At 45.0% G+C, this 17909-nt stretch overlaps 1 pseudogene across 1 annotated transcript in view; it reads left to right on the forward strand.

Annotated features, from left to right (window-relative positions):
* The window catches only part of LOC311244206 (sodium channel protein type 2 subunit alpha-like), a 55605-nt pseudogene that overhangs the window by 17048 nt on the left and 20648 nt on the right, over positions 1 to 17909 (forward strand). Inside the window, exons 6-12 of the transcript in view lie at positions 8 to 12; positions 1002 to 1356; positions 3339 to 3959; positions 11107 to 11245; positions 12981 to 13135; positions 16074 to 16247; positions 17602 to 17724. The product of the transcript in view is annotated as a sodium channel protein type 2 subunit alpha-like (transcript). The remainder of the gene's footprint in view (positions 1 to 7; positions 13 to 1001; positions 1357 to 3338; positions 3960 to 11106; positions 11246 to 12980; positions 13136 to 16073; positions 16248 to 17601; positions 17725 to 17909) is intronic.

Below are 17909 nucleotides of genomic sequence, written 5' to 3' on the forward strand. Positions count from 1 at the left end.
TATCCAGAATCCGTAACGTTTGCGCTCGCGGTCCGTCTTCTTCTCTCGTCTCAATTCAATTCAATTCAAATAGGCTTTATTGGCATGAAATATCAACATACTTATTGCCAAAGCAAGTCCAACATACAAACAATAACATATATATTATAAGCAATAAAAATACCATAATATTAGCAATAACAGTCAAAACAATCAACAGAAACATATTCAATTACAAAATAATTGGGATGTCCGATATTATCGGCCTACCGATATTATCGGCCGATATCGGCATTAAAATGTGATATCGGAAAATATCGGTATCGGTTTTCAAATTATTATTATTATTATTTTTTTTTTACATTTCTATAACATTAATTACCCAGGCAAGCAAGTAAGAACAAATTCCGATTTTATTTATTGTCAAAAGTATGCATAATGTTGTGTTAATTCCACAACAAGAGATATGTAATGTTAATTACCTGAAATTATTCAGTTTTTTGGGGGGGGGAACCCTGCATATATCGGTATCGTTGATATCGGTATCGGAAATTAAGAGTTGGACAATATCGAGCATCCCTAAAAATAATCATTCAATCGGGTAATCATTTTACAGATGTAGCCACCCAGAACATGAATTTACATAGCTGTTCTCTTATTGTATGACAACAATCTATATATTTTGCAGCTAATACTGTACACTGACTTTTCTCCCACACATATATATAACAGCTTTTGATGATCGTCTCTCTCTCTCTCTCTCTCTCTCTCTCTCTCTCTCTCTCTCTCTCTCTCTCTCTCTCTCTCTCTCTCTCTCTCTCTCTCTCTCTCTCTCTCTCTCTCTCTCTCTCTCTCTCTCTCTCTCTCTCTCTCTCTCCCTCTCTCTCTCCCTCTCTCTCTCTCTCTCCCCCTCTCTCTCTCTCTCTCTCTCTCTCTCTCTCTCTCTCTCTCTCTCTCTCTCTCTCTCTCTCTCTCTCTCTCTCTCCCTCTCTCTCTCTCTCTCTCTCCCTCCCTCCGCACAGCTGCGGGTCTTCAAGCTGGCGAAGTCGTGGCCCACGCTGAACATGCTGATCAAGATCATCGGCAACTCGGTGGGCGCCCTGGGCAACCGACCCTGGTGCTGGCCATCATCGTCTTCATCTTCGCGGTGGTGGGCATGCAGCTGTTCGGCAAGAGCTACAAGGAGTGCGTGTGCAAGATCGCCGAGGACTGCGAGCTGCCGCGCTGGCACATGCAGACTTCTTCCACTCCTTCCTCATCGTGTTCCGCGTGCTCTGCGGCGAGTGGATCGAGACCATGTGGGACTGCATGGAGGTGGCGGGCCAGTCCATGTGCCTCGTGGTCTTCATGATGGTCATGGTCATAGGCAACCTGGTGGTAAGGGGGGAGGGGGGCTTTCCACTGTGTGTGTGTGTGTGTGTGTGTGTGTGCGTGCGCGTGTGTGTGTGTGTGTTTCCTGTTTATCTAGTGATGCCGTGGTTGTGTTGGCGCTGTTACGGTTAAACTTTCCCAACTTTCAAATTCTAGGTATCGACTACCCGAGTAAAAAGAAACAAATTATCTTAAAAAATAAATTAAAAAAAGTATAATGTATACTAGGGCTGACCCCTATTAGTCGATTAGTCGACTAATCGGTCGAAAGGAGCCGTAGTCGACTAGCCAACCTCTTAGTCGAATATATATATAAAAAAGAATAAAAATATATAATAATTTTAAAATTTGTAAATTCTTTATCATTCTTTCCAAAAGAAAAGAGGCCTAGAAGCGTAGCTAACGCTAATGGCACGCATACCAGAGGCTAGCTGCCTACGAAAACAGGCACAGAGGCACTGAAAGAGGATTTCACCCATCTAATGAACACACTAGACTAGACAAATATCAAGATGTATCCATCAGTGGACCAATTGCATGCTTTTGCAGAGGACAAGAAGCCTTCAGTCGACTCCTTCAGGCATTAAGCACCCCACACAGCCCAAATGGAATGATAAAAAATAAAAAATAAATTAAAAAATATAATAAAAAAAAACATTAAAAATATTATACTTATTTTATTTTTTATTTTTTTTGTCGACCAATAGTCGACTAACGGCAAATTTTGGCCAATCATAGTCGACCATCCAAATCCTTAGTCGGGGACAGCCCTAATGTATACTAAAAGGTGCTATAGATAACATTCAGGCGCTAGATGTCACACTAGAGCGGGTATGTACACAACAACATTATTTTATGAAAAAATTAAAAAATGTAATTCCTTAGTCAATACCTTTTTTGGGGAAAAGTAATCATACTATTAATCATACTAGGCATGTGCTTTGAATTAGTAAATATGAAGTACCAAAAAATACTGTACTCTCTTTAACACTTTCAGTATATTTTGACTTGGGTAGGGATGGTATGGTTTTTTTTTTTTTTTTTACAAAAGTGGTTTAAGGCTGTAATAATGAAATGTACGGCAATTATGTCATAGTTTTATGTTCATAACTATTGCCTTTGATGCATTTTGATTTAATATGTACAGACGGATGTCATTTGATTTCCACATTCATGTCGACGTATCACGGTGCATTGATTATTCTTTGTGCCCCTATTATTGACCAACAAACCTTTAAATTAACCTTGATTTAAAGTCGTGTAGGTTTTGTTCGATACATCTGCTACAGCCTATACGGACTAAACTAACTACGAGATAGAATCTATTTCTGTCCAAATCAGTGAAAGGTCACTTGAGGTCACGTATCCGCTTCAAGGCCCTCGACCTGGCATACCGTGCGGCAAAGGGAACCGCTCCCGCCTACCTCCGGTCAATGGTCTCTAACTACACACCCTCAAGACCCGTACGCTCTGCATCTTCTGGCCGTCTCAGACCTACTCCTATCTGAGCCCCGGAAGGGTCTATTCTCAGTCCTTGCCCCACAATGGTGGAATGAACTACCCACCCCAGTTAGGACAGCCGAATCCCGTCCAATCTTTCGCCGTCGACTAAAGACGCACTTCTTCAACCATTATCGGAAATAATAATAATAAAAAAATATTTAAATGTAAAAAATGTAAATATTAAAAAAAATTATAATAATAAAAATAAATTTTAAATATATAAAAAAAAAAAAAAACGAACCCTGACTAACCTTACTGTCATGCACTTGTCCCAATAAACTAACCTACACTGTAGCACTCAACACTTTGATGAACATTGTTACTCAGCTGATAGAGTTGTGCTCTTCCTGATGGCTTGTCGTACAGAACTTGTAAGTCGCTTTGGATAAAAGCGTCAGCTAAATGACTAAATGTAAATGTAAAATCACTTGACCTCCCGTGACCCCCCCGTGACCTCCCCGTGACCTCTCCGTGACCTCCCCCAGGTGCTGAACTTGTTCCTGGCGCTGCTGCTGAGCTCGTTCAGCGCCGACAACCTGGCGGCGACGGACGACGACAGCGAGATGAACAACCTGCAGATCGCCGTGGGGCGCATCCACCGCGGCATCGCCTTCGTCAAGTCGGCCATGCGCCAGTTCCTCCGGAGCCTCTGCTTCGGAGGCTCCAAGGGCCCCAAGGGCCCCAAGGGCCTGGCGGAGGAGAGCAAGCCCCTGGACGAGCTGCACACCAACGGCAAGGGCACCAACTGCGTCTCCAACCACACCACCCTGGAGATCACCAAGGAACCCTGCGGCGGGGGGTACGCCAAGGAGGGCAACGGGCGGCCGGGCGGCGGGCTGGTGGTCATGCTCGGGGAAAGCCTCGGGGGGGGCCTCATGGGGGGCCTCGTAGGGGCCCTCGTAGGGGGGAGCCTCGGGGGGAGCAGCCTCGGGGGCGGCGGGGACGGGATGGGGACGTACCCCACGGAGGAGTGCGACTACATGTCGTTCATCCACAACGCCAGCCTGACGGTGACGGTGCCCATAGCCGTGGGCGAGTCGGACTTTGAGAACCTCAACACGGAGGACTTCAGCAGCGACTCGTCAGACGTGGAGGGCAGCAAGGAGGTAAGGGGGGGGGGGGGACTCGAAGCTTCCTGTGTGTCACTTCCTGTCTTTGACGTCAAGTGCTTTTAACTGTGTGACGTACGTCCAGCACAGTGTGTTGAGAGACTTATTAAAGGTGGAATCTGCGATAATGCCAAACGGTGACATCTAGGCAAGAGATGACCACAGGGCACTGCTCTTTGTTTACAGTTTTTGTTTTTTGTCTACACCTCAGGCTATACTAAGAGAGGTCTGGAGAAATTCACAGTATAATGAGTTAACCCGCACGTCAGACCGAAACAAAAAAAGAAAAGGAAAACAAAGCGCAATACCAAGCGGGACTCTTTCGCCTAAACTTCAAAGGTCGCTGTTTGGCAGCGTTATAGATTCCACCTTTAAACCCTAGAGTGACAGGAGAGGAGAGTGTGAAGAATGTGACAAATGAGACCGTTTGAAAATATCACGTCTTCTGACTCATTTGTGCTCCGTCAAAGGATTTTCAATAAACAGCCGTGTTAACTGACTCAGAAATGCCTTGGACTTATGTAGCGCTAGGTACAGTCTGTATACGCCTTCATTAGATCTCAGCCTGTGTGCGTGTGTGTGTGTGTGTGGTGTTGCACGGTCGACTTAACAGATAGGCCGGCAACGCTCCACACTATTAGATTATGCGCCTGTTGAAGATATTGCTTAATTCGGCGTACTTGCCTTTGGGTGATGCAGACTGTACGTGTGTGGGTCTGTTTGCGTGTGAATGTGCATTTCGTCCCAATTTTTTTACAATGACACCAGTTTGTAACACACATGAATTGTGTTGGTTTTTTACTAAACTAAAGTAAAGCCAGCGCCCGCTAGTGTGTCTGAATAACAGCATTATCGATTTTGCCAGTAAAGCCAGAGAGGCCGAAACTAAACAGTTCATCATTTATATTAATTATTATTCAGCGCAACGCCAATTATATCTGAAAATCAAATCTCATGTCACCGTTTAACCCAACGCAGATTACTCGGCAAATGTCACACGTGAGAATGGAGAATGTCAGGCTAGCCTAAAGCCCTGCCTGTTGCCAGGCATTGGCGAGCTTTGGGAGTACTCTCTGAGCCCACCCCGGTGATGCCAACCTGCCACCGTGGGCACAGGGCCAGCGTCCCCCCCTCCCCGAGCCCCAAGCCAGAGCCAGCGTTCTCCCCTCCCCGAGCCAGCGTCCTCCCCTCCCCTCCCCTAGCCAGAGCCAGAGCCCGCGTCCTCCCCTCCCCTCCCCGAGCCAGAGCCCGCGTCCTCCCCTCCCCGAGCCCCGAGCCAGAGCCAGAGGCAGTGTCCTCCCCTCCCCTCCCCTCCCCTCCCCTCCCCTCCCCTCCCCCCTCTCCTCCCCTCCCCTCCCCTCCCCGAGCCAGCGTCCTCCCCACGATTCAAAACAACACTGCGGTCTATTTCCAGCCCTGGCACCACCTGCTCCAAATATGGATCAGACGAGAGCCAGGCGTCACCGCTGACCGGGGCTACAGTAAGGGGGTGTTGTCGAGGTTGATAAGACGAGCCATTTTCTGTTTTCCTTAAAGGAGCACATGACCAAAAAAAAACAATGCTGATTTATTTTGTACATAATCACACACACACACATGCATCCAAAAACATCTAAACCCATTTCGCAGTCACTCATTTAGCTCGACGGTTATTGCGGGTAGATGAGTTTGAATGTGGGCACCATGCAGTGATGTCATCGGGGACATTGAACCCTTGTGTTGTGTTAATTACAGCTCAATGAAATTATGTACTGTAGATAGAAGAGATAACAATAACTTGTCTTGTAGGGACTGGTGCTACAGTACCATATAATTTAATTTAGCTGTAATTAACACAAGGATTCACTGTCCCCGATGACATCACTGGTGGCCATATTCAAACTCATTTACTCTCTCTGTAACTGTCAAACTGAATGAATGTGAGCGGTCTCGACTCCCGGAGTCAGCATTGCCTGCGGCTTGGGCCGATCGTCATACTAACTCGTTTGGCTGAGTTAGCGGGAGGGAATTCGTGGGTGGTAATCTGGCATTGTGGACAGCGACGCCTACAGGGCAGGTCTGGGCGCCTGCTCAGCGGAGGCAGGACTTGATGGAGGCAGCATGACCTCCCACGTGTTACGCTTCACCAATGAGAGTCCTCGCTGCCAGGTGAGAAGAGAGCCACTGGCTGTCTCCACATGTGTCGGAGGAAGCATGTGGTGGACTTCAGGGTTCCCTTGTATCGACCAGTAGGAGAACATGCGCACAACAACCAGGTAGGGGAGGGGGGAATTGGCATAACGACTAAATTGGGATGGGGAGAAAAATTGAAAATCAGGCGGAGAAAAAGAGGATAAAAAAAAGAAGAAAAATTTGTGCAAAACTGCATTTTTGGAGGTGTGTGAGATTATGTGCAATGTAAATCAGCATTGCTTTTTGACAAAGTGCCTACACACCTTTGATGTAGATAGGAATAGGGCTTGGATAAGTAAGCTAGTACATTAAAGTGTCTTTCAGAGGCTTAAAATCCGGATTAGCTATTTGCAGACGGTGGTGTCCGTGACTAATCAAGGCTTAATTGGAGAAGGTTTCCTCAAAACTCTGAAATGGACTGGGGCTTCTATTAAACCCCAGAGTAGCTCTACTCTTCCTTCTTGCGTTTCAACTTAGACTACAGTAGTTGATTCCAGAACTATAACAGGATATAGCTTCTTTTTTTCACTTATTGTAGCATTGGATCAAAATTCGAAACAAAATCAAAATAAAGCTTATCAGTGGTGCACCACAAAATAACCATACAACTAAAACAAATGTGCAGAATAGTGCAATAACAAAGGTAGTGCAGTAACAGAGGTAGCTTGACTAGCTTCACAAGTTCAGTTACATTCAGTCATGAATAATAAAATTAAATATAAAATTGGCTTAGTGCAGAATCATTCTAGATTATGAACTAGTCTAGTTTAAACAAAATAAAATAAGAAATAATATTTTCCCGATTATTTCCCCCCGTCTGTGAAAACCAGCCCCACACTTTTTCTCCAATTGTATTTTTGGCTTCGTAAGTTTAATTAATAAAACAAGCTATATTTTAAGTTTTAAATGTAGGTTATAGTGTGACATTACCTAACAACGGTGCCTGCATTCATTCATGTGTTTGTGTGTGACAGAGAGAGAGAGGGAGGGAGTGGATGTGAGTAGCTTAGCCCCATAGGAAAAGGAACTATAGTACAACACGTAGTATTCCTGTGGTTCTTTTCCTATAGATATATTACAGAAATACTGTAGTGATTTATACTGCCCTGCAGACGCTTACCACCGTGACCACGCAAACAGTGAAACTGAGAAAAATGTCTTTAAAGTTCTTTGACTATCCAGTGATCCTGTAGTTACTGCAATTCTGTATACCCTTTTTCTCTTAAACAGAGCAAAATTGAACTCTAAAACGAGGTAAAAACAGACGTTCAATTGCACTTGTAACCATTTTAATTACTGTGGTTAACTTCCGCAGGGCAGTATAGTATTCCTGTTTAAAAAAAAAAGAAAAATCATACACATTATATATTTACCACTGAAGTACTATAGTGATTTACCATAGTATTCCAGTAGTGGAATATTATAGAAATACATGGTGAATCATATAGTATGCCTATGGTTCTACCTAAGAAATGTTTCTATAGTGATCCACTAGTATCTCTATACTATAGTAATTGCCACGTGTGAAAAATAAAAAATAAAAAACGTTATAGTTTTACTATAGTTCATTTGTACGGGAGATGTCCCCTATATGAAGAGGACCTCTCTCTCCGTACTGAGGTCCTCTACTGAACTGCTTGACTGATGTGTTTCTGAACGACACACCCAGCAGGTAGTGTCGTTTATCTGTAGCTTAACCCGTCGCCCTGCTACTACGCCCCGTGGCTGACGGACGAGAGCAGACGTGAGGTTGTTGTGTTGTGTTGTGCTTCTGGCTTTTGGTTGTGTGTCCTCCGACTTACCTTGTTTAACCCCTCCCTCCCCACCCGTTTGTTATTGCAGCTGTGTCACACTGGTGCGCTCTCAAGGTTTTCTCAATGAGAGAGGAGAATTGTAAGACAATACTTTATTGCACCATAGCACTAACCATGAGGACTGCCTATGCCATTTTACAGACAAACAACATGTCTCATACCTTCAGTGGATTGCCCATTTTTTGCCTGATCTGCCCTCCGCTCCGATCCCCCCCCCCCCCCCCCCTCTCTCCTCTTTTTGCTTTATACCCTCCCCCCCCCTCCCCTCAGCAGCACACTCAATGCTGTAATCCTTGAGTGTTCCCTCTACCCCCCCCCCCACCCCCCTCCATGATTGATCTGAAACATCAGGCTTGTATTGCAGTTAACAAACCATTGGGAATGAGCGACACCACCGTTTCCATCGATAGACGAACTCATCCGACATGTCCTTTTTTGTGTTTTCTTTTTTGTTTGTTTTTGGTTTCATTGCTTGGTTTTCGGAACCTGGTTCTGGCCCCTGATTGGCATCCGACACCCAGAGCTTGAGAATGAGGGAAGAGAGGAGGCTGAATGGAAGGAGAAAATGAGAGAGAGAGATAGAGGAATGAATTTGGGAATTTTGGTCCCTATATCCCGTGCGTACATGCATCACATACTTTTCTGTGATATGTATGCGAGTAACGCAAGGCATGATTAATATCATCTCTTCATATTAATTCCAAATGAGAGATTACTCATGAATCGGCTCTGAATTTGCAGGGTGCTGAAAGTAATACATAACACACGGCAGATTATGTTGGGGTGAAATTTCGTTTCTGTTTCGAAATAGGGCCTTTATTATTTCTAAATTGACTAGCGTCATCTCACTAGGCCCTAGAGTGAAATCCAGATACTGTTATGCGTTCAGGAGAAACTCAAAGCCCTAATTAAACATGGCAAAATGTAATCCAAGCCTGTGTTATCCACTTTGGGCGCCTGCAACCAAACGGGTACATATAGTTGATTTTGTGCAAACAATTCAAACAATTACCCTACAAAATCAAATGTAAATGATTACCCTCTTAAATGCAAGGGAGGGGAGTAGCCTGTACATCTGTACATGGTCCCAATCCAGAAGAGGTAGAAGGGATAACATTCTGAGGGAGAAGGGTGGCTACGTGGCGTAGTGGGCAAGGCGCTCGCCACAAAATGCTGGAGACGCTGGGCTCGTCAGTTCGAGCCCAGCGCTCCACATTTGCTTTCAGTTTAGCTGGTCGTCCGTACTAATACACATTGGCCGTATTAGGGGGTGGGAAACTGATGGGTGGGGATCGGGCGTTGTGGACAGCGACTCCTACAGGTCGGTTGGTGCGCCTGCGCAGTAGAATCAGGAAGTGTCGGGGGCAGCGTGAGCCTCCCACGCGTTACTCCTCGCCACTGAGAGATCGAGCTGCGCAGGTGAAAAGATGCAACTGCTGTTACCTCAAGTACCGGAGGGGACTTGTGCTATGTATGACTTAGTCCACATTGCAGCCGGCTTGTGGGAGGCAAGAAACAGCGTCCGTGACAGGGGAGGGTTGAATTGGATGATACGAAATTGGGATGGGAGAAAATATAGAAAATGGGAGAAAAAGTGGATAAAAAAAAACATTCTGAGGGAGAAAGAAAGAAAGAAAGAAAGAAAGAAAGAAAGAAAGAAAGAAAGAAAGAAAGAAAGAAAGAAAGAAAGAAAGAAAGAAAGAAAGAAAGAAAGAAAGAAAGAAAGAAAGAAAGAAAGAAAGAAAGAAAGAAAGAAAGAAAGAGAGGGAGGGAAATACTCACCTATAAAGAGGGAGTATTGAATCTTGCGAGGAGCATGCTTCCATCATTCCTACACCGTATTAGCTGGGTCCCACGGCAATCAGGGCTGCTGCACTGTCTAGGATATCATGTCTCTCTCCTCCTCACACCAGAGATCTGCCTTAGATCAAGCCACTGTGTCTGCCCAATGAAAACCAGCTACACAACACCATAGAGAACTGTGGATTAAGTCTCACTCTATGCAGACGATACCGTAACGAGCACAACCTGAAGAAGAACACGATAGCCGCATTTTGAAGGTTACAGAGGAGTTACGAATGACGCCATACAAAAAATGTAAAAAAAAAAAAAGCAACAAAGCAAATGTCAAAACCAAAACACGCCAATCCCAAAGGAGCGTGACCTCCCCTCCCCAGTAGGTGTCTCGTCTCCTCCAGGTGGAATCCCGATGATGCCTCATTGAGCACCACGTTAACGTTAGCCCTGTGTGTTTTCTGGGTAATGCATGAGTGCTCATTTGACATCTTTTACACAATGGAACAAAAACAAAAAAAAGCCGTCAAGACCACATGCTGTCTTATAAACAGTGCACAGTACTGGTTTTTGCTGGTTAGCTAATGTGGTCAGCCGTCTACTACTCGACACAAACAGAAGAAGCTTGTATACTGCTTTTTAAGGAATGGAAATTATGTGTTTTCATGTCATTGAGAAAAATGTTCAGTGTTTTTCCTTTGGGGATGGGTGGGACGGGTGGGTCATATAGGTTTGGGGGCAGGGGGACTCTTGTCATACAAATCAAATCTTTTCATTTCTTTATGGGATCATCTGTGGCGTTTCTAATTCCCTGGGCCATTTTTCATTGGACATGAAAATACCCGGCACTCGTTTTGCTTGATATACAGTACGGTCTCAGGCTTGGATTGATAATGCACTGGAAATACTGCATGTACCCTCCCCTCCTCCCTCCCTCCCCGAACTCCAGGTCACGTCAAACGTACCCACAGTGCAATTCATTAGCGGCGACCAACCAGCCCCCAGCGCCGCCACATAGCCTGATTGGCGCTCTCCAGAATTCAAATTTATGTCAAAGCCTGTAGGTACTTTTGATCGATGATGCATGTGAGAATGATAACAATGATGATGATGATGATGATGATGATGATGATGGATGCTGGTTTTAAAGAGTCCCAACTCTCGTGAGTTATTGCAGTGCCTGGAGGCCTCTGTTCGCTGGCACTGGAATATACCGTGTGTGTGAATGGAGAATGACCGTAATATAACCACCTCAGAAGGTCGGTTCCTGTGTAAAGGACTTGACTAATGTTATTCCTGGCATTTCCCCCGTAAAGTGTCCCACCTTCCCGTCCTCCTCCTCCTCCTCCTCCTCCCTGACGCAGAAGCTCCACATAATAGAGCCTCGGCGCCTCAGCTCTTCGGAGGGGAGCACGGTGGATATCCGGCCCCCGGGAGACGGGGGCGACTCGGTGGAGATGGAGCCCGAGGAGTCCCTGGATCCAGAGGCCTGCTTCACGGAAGGTAAGAGGGAAGAGGAGGAGGGTGGTGGGCGGTTATTATGGTTGTATCCTAGGGTGACCATATTTTGATTTCCAAAAATGCTGGCTCCGGCTTCGAGATACATAACCCTAAATCTGAATTGGGGGAAACAAAGCGATGGAGACAAACGGCTACATACATACATGAGATGACCAGTTCACACCTTGCAGTCGGCTATTGAGCCCCGTTGACGTGTCGCGTAATATCCGTGAGAAACATCAGTTTGGGACATGCAAGCTTTGTATTTCCTCGAGCAGTTAACTATGAAGTTAACAATCGTTGCCACCGTAGCCATAACCTCATTAATGACATTTCATCATGACATCTACAACTATGCAGAACGCAACCGCGGCACTGTGTGTGATTACAATGGGAAATGCGAGCGGGAGGCCCCACACACCTCAATCAAACTAAATAAAAAAAAGTGTAGCCAATGGCTGTTCAAGAGGTGATCTGACATGTCATAGGGGTGTGCGAAAGAGTCGACTTACAAAAAATAACCTGTGGGAGGATTTCAACAAGATAAATGCGGCAACAGTCCAGTGCTAAATATAAAAAGTTAAGTAAAAAAAGAAGATAAAAAAAAATAAAAAAAATTAATGGGTGCTGCGTGCCAATCAAAATGCTCCTGCGTGCCAATGGTGGCACGCGTGCCTAGGGTTGCCGACCCCTGCTATAAAGTATAGATTTAGCTCTACAAACAGCCTCACGCACAATGCAGGTCTGTTTTGAAATGCTGGCCGTTTAGCGTGAGATTAGACGGCCCCCAATGGCCCCGAATGTGTTAAGCAATGCTGTTTGTTATTTAAGATGAGGTCGGACTCGGCACTGACAGATTTGTGTTCATTGTGCTGCTTTTATAAAGCCTCAAATGACGGCTTACAATATTTCATGAAAGCAAAGTGTTTCGTTTGTCTAAGCACTGACAAAGTTGAACAAAGTGCTGTACAAGTCCCACAACATAAAAAAAAGAAAAAAAATTAAGAAAAAGTAAATTTTTTCTTTTAAAAGTATTATAAAAAAATAATTATAATAAATTCGAATTCAAATCGAATCTCGGCCCCGAAGCTTCGAATTCCAAACGAATATTCGAAGGTCAGCCCTACCGATTACACATCCCACAGTTTCTATATTCATGCCTGTTTTTTCCTCTCCCTTGCTCCAAAACCCCCCAAAACATGTCTTGTTTCTTTGACACCAATTTGGACATTCAGCGCCCACTGGACAGTGCACAGTGACCAAAACTTTGTTAAATATCCTTCTCTCTATCTCTCTCTCTCTCTCCCTGTCTTTCGTTCTCTCTCTCCCTCTCTTTATCTCTACCCCTATGTCTCTCCCTTCCTCCCCCTCCCTCCCTCTCTCTCTCTCTCTCTCTCCCTCACACCTATCTCGCTCTCTCTCCCTCCCCCCTCTCTCACCCTCTATTTCTCCCTCTCTCTCACACCCTCTTTCACACCCTCTCTCTCTCTATCTCTCCCTCCCTCACTCCCTCTCCCCCCCCTCTCCCTCCCCCCTATCTCTCTCTCCCTCCCCCTCCATCACCCTTTCTTTCTCTCTCTCTCTCTCTCTCTCCCTCCCCCCTCTCTCTCTCTCTCCCCCCTCTCTCTCTCTCTCTTTCTCTCTCTCTCTCTCTCCGTCTCCCCCCCTCTCTCTCTACTCTCTCTCTCCCTCCCCTCTCTCTCTCCTCCCCCCCTCTCTCCCTCTCTCTCTCCCCCAGGTTGTGTCAGTAGGTTCCAGTGTTGCCAGGTCAGTGTAGAGGAGGGCCGGTGGAAGAGCTGGTGGACCCTCAGAAAGACCTGCTTCATCATCGTGGAGCACAACTGGTTTGAGTCCTTCATCATCTTCATGATCCTGCTCAGCAGTGGAGCCCTGGTGAGTGTGTGTGTGTGTGTGTGTGTGTGTGTGTGTGTGTGTGTGTGTGTGTGTGTGTGTGTGTGTGTGTGTGTGTGTGTGTGTGTGTGTGTGTGTGTGTGTGTGTGTGTGTGTGTGTGTGTGTGTGTGTGTGTGTCTGTGTCTCTGTGTGTGTCTCTGTGTGTGTCTCTGTGTGTATAAGGGGTTAATATTCCCCCCCCCCCCCCCCCCCCCAAAATTACTTATTTTTCATTCCATTTTTGGTAGTACTTCATATTTCGGAACACAAATTACACTGTAATTACAGAGTACAAACATTGAGATAACGTAATTAACAAATGACCTTGGTAATGACAGGTAATTATTTGTAATTATGGACTGGTGCTTTTTCAGGTATAGGTTTATCTGGTCATATCGGGGTGATAGTTGTTACTGTACCTTAATCATTTTGGTTTTCACCGAACTCTACCATCTTCCTGTTCGGGTTTGTGTCCGGGTTGTGTGACAAGAAGGTGTGGGGAATGGTGTGTTGAGCATGTGCTCGCTCTTATTCACCATCTTGTCTTGTTCCAAATCCTCCAAATGCCTTAACACATTGGGTGCCAGCAGGGGGTGCGCTATTTATCGCTTGGATGCCACCACTCTAGTCAATGAGAGGGCGAGCACATTTGCGAACGCATAAACTATATCTTAAATGATGGCTATGTGTCTAATACGCCCGTCGCTTATCAATGACTTGCTTGCAGTCAACATGTACGAAACGGATTGTTTTTTCATCAGTACATTTCCGTTTTATACCTTTTTGAATACGAGTATAGTTTTGAAGATTTCTAGTGATTCCAGAAAAATCTGCGAAAATAGCCATTTACTGGCATACACAAAACACGTTGTCATTTTTCGGCCTATTTATGAATCGTTTTCAAATAAACGCTAGATTATCGATAGTATATGTGTACTTATGCACGCTAGAAAAGCGGGCTGAAAAATCGATTATCCATGACCTGGTCAGCGCTAACGTCATACACGCACACACATACACACACACACACACACACACATTGTGAAATATGTGAAAAAAATTACCCGAAAACTGGTAAAATAGATTCCTTACCTCAGATCAGATGTTCTGCAAAAAGATTATTCCAATTCCTGATCGCCATTCCAAATATCGATCGCGTTTATTGATCAAACGTTAGACCTCGAAACAGATAATCCACGCTGCTTTCGGTTACCTCAATGAATGCAATAGTCTCAGGTTACATGGCTCAGAAGTCAAATGTGGAATCCGGATTTTTTTTTCTCATGCATTTCCATTGAGTCCATTCCAATGGGTGCAATGCCATCCGGGAGACGATAGGGGGCAGTATTTGCCCTTTTCGAGCTCAGAGACAGTCCCAATGATAACGTGAGGCTGGATGGATGAAAAATGTATGGATATCGCTAATAAAAGAAATAACAATTAAATAACGAGATTTCTCGTCATTGGCACTCAACGCATGGCGGCCCAATGTGCATGGCACCCAATGTGTTAAGGACCCCCAAAAATCTTGACCGTGTGAAATTAGATTTGTTCAGTTGCATAAACGTGTTAACCATGACTAATATTTGATGAATTATATTTCCTATGCATAAAAAAAAACACTTTAAACAGTCCTCTTCATAATCTACTAGAGCGTAGACTCCTGTACTAAAGCCTATATTTGGCGCCAACGAGACCCAGCCTCTGTCACATCAGAAAACAGAATGATTCATTGTTCCAGTGCATATGAAACATTAGTCACGTAATCGCTGTGTAGTTGCTTGACTCTGCCTCTTGACATGGAAGTACATTGATTGGGTAGGGGGTGGGTGGGGGACACTGTACATTGGAATATTGTCAAAGCCATACATGGTCATTTACTGTACTGGGTTAGGACATTTGCAGGGGCCAGTTTCGAATTGCAGTCTCCCGTAGGTGTTCTTTGAGAGTGTTTTTGAAAGTGGGTAGTGATTCACATTCCTTTACAGCTTTGGGTAGGGCGTTCCACATTGATGTGGCATAATTGCGAAACGTGTTTAGTCCCTTGTTTGAGCCGAATCTGGATTTAACATGATTTGTGGAGCTCCCTCTGGTGTTGTGATCGTGGTATTCACTGACCTTTGGGAAGTATTTTGACATGTACATGGGTACCTTGGTCGTGTAGTGTATCTTGTAGACCAGGCCCATTGCAAGTTGCTGTACTCTGTCATCTACTCTAAGCCATGCTAGGTTGTCAAAGTGGGCAGGGGTGAGGTGGGTTCTAGGAGTAAGGTCAAGCAGTAGTCTGACCAGTTTGTTTTGAGATGTTTGTAATTTTGTTTTTAGTGCCTTTGAGGTGCTTTGGTACCATGAGGTGCAAGCACAGTTCCTTTACTTAAGTAAAAGTAGAAATACCCAGATAAATGAGTATGTGATCCAGTTATGCTGTTCTGATTAAAGGTGATGTTAAAGTGGTATGTGGTCCAGTTATGCTGCTCTGATTATGTCCTCTTGAAGTTGGCAGGTTTAAAATGTGAAAGTATATATAATCTTCATAGATTTTTGCCATGATTTCTATGCAAAATATTTGTGTCTTCAAAGTAACTAGTAACTGATGGGTTCAGATAAATGTAGTGGTAAAGTAGTAGAGTAGTAAAAAAAAAAAAATCCCTAAAATGAAAATACCCTAATACTAAAGTACAAGTAGCTCGAAATTGTGCTTAAGTACTTGAGTAAAAAATACTTGGTTACTTTCAACCGCTGCTGTAGCTATATACAGTAGTAAATGTATAGTCGTGTAACCCGCGGTGGCCTCGTCGCCTCGACATGTCAACCCTAGTGTTCTTTGTCCCGCCTACTCCTCCTCGACATGTCAACCTATAGTGTGCTTTGTCCCGCCTCCTCCTCCTCCTCGACATGTCAACCTATAGTGTTCTTTGTCCCGCCTCCTCCTCCGCGCAGGCGTTCGAGGACATCTACATAGAGCAGCGGCGGACGGTCAAGACCGTGCTGGAGTTCGCGGACAAGGTCTTCACCTACATCTTCATCCTGGAGATGCTGCTGAAGTGGGTGGCCTACGGGTTCGTCAAGTACTTCACCAACGCCTGGTGCTGGCTGGACTTCCTCATCGTGGACGTACGTATCCGCCGGACCGGTCTTGGGAATTCAAGTTCAAGTGGTTTTTGTTTTATGTGTCACCTGTACAGTGAAATGCTTGGTTCTGTATGAGCCCTCCGAGAACGTGCTTCATACAGTAAAAAGAAGTAAAAAGTTAAAAGATTAAAGTCAACCCACTAGGGCTGTCCCCGACTAAGGATTTGGATAGTCAACTATGATTGGCCAAAATTTGCCGTTAGTCGACTATTAGTCAAAAAGAAAAAAAAATAGTATAATATATATATATATATTTTTTTTGTATCATTCCATTTGGGCTGTGGGGGGTGCTTAATGTCTGAAGGAGTCGACTGAAGGCTTCTTGTCCTCTGCAAAAGCATGCAATTGGTCCACTGATGGATACATCTTGATATTTGTCTAGTCTAGTGTGTTCATTAGACGGGTGAAATCCTCTTTCAGTGCCTTGTGCCTATTTTCTTAGGCAGTTAGCCTCTGGTATGCGTGCCATTAGCGTTAGCCACGCTTCTAGGCCTCTTTTCTTTTGGAAAGAATGATAAAAAATTTAAATTAAAAATTATAATTTAAAGTCGGTATATATTCACACAAGTGGCTCAGGAGGAGGCAGAGTGGCCATCTTGGTGATCAGAAGGTTCCCGGTTAGATTCCGGCGCCCTCCCTTGGCAGTGTGTCGAAGTGTCCTTGAGCAAAAAAAGACACTTAACCCCCTAACTTAACTCCCGGTGAGTGAGTGGGCACCTCGCATTGGTCGCCTGCGGTGTGTGAACATGTGAGTGAATAGGGAAATAAGCTTACCGTCTTCTCCAGAGAGAGACAATAAGATAGATACCAGTTTCCTCTCTGTGCGTTCAGTAGAAAGCTATCTGGCTGCATGTTAGCCTAGCTTAGCACAATGAATGGAAGCGCACATGACCGGTTAGCCTTCGGGAGAGGTGTTAGTTGGACAATGCCTAGGCTAACCGGTCATGTCCCCTTCCATTCATTGTGCTAAGCTAGGCTAACATGCAGCCAGATAGCTTTCTACTGAACACACAGAGAGGAAACTGGTATCTATCTTCTTGTCTCTCTCTGGAGAAGACGGTGAGCTCATTTCCCAAAATGTTGGCGTGTTACTTTAAGACAGTATTTTAAACCTGCCACAGCTCAGTCCTTATAGAACGCCTCGCAATCTTCTTGGACGTGACTAAATGTGGTGACGCCGGTGTTGTTTCCTACGCAATTCTCCTACTTTTTCTTCTGGCCGTTTCTACACAACTAGATGGATTGTTAATGAATCTCCTCCTCAGGCGTCTTGTGTTCAACACTGTGGTCGGCGCTCCTTCTTCGCCTCGTTAACCTGGTTGTCTCCTTCTCTCAGGTGTCACTGGTCAGTCTGGTAGCCAACGCTATGGGCTACTCGGAGCTGAGCGCCATCAAGTCTCTGCGGACGCTGCGAGCCCTCCGGCCCCTGAGGGCCCTGTCGCGGTTCGAGGGCATGAGGGTAAGGGCCCGCCGCTGCCAAAAACCACCGAGCAGAACTGTTTTTTTCTTTCTTTTTTTTTTAAGGAACACACCAATATTATGGGAATGTGCATACCGTCTTCTCCAGAGTCAGATGAGAAGATACATACCAATTCCCTCTCTGTGCGTTCAGTAGAAAGCTATCCGGTTGCAAGCTACTGTAGC

The sequence above is a fragment of the Notolepis coatsorum genome (assembly GCF_963971535.1).
Source record: "Notolepis coatsorum genome assembly, chromosome: 1".
In the NCBI taxonomy this organism is placed as follows: domain Eukaryota; kingdom Metazoa; phylum Chordata; class Actinopteri; order Aulopiformes; family Paralepididae; genus Notolepis; species Notolepis coatsorum.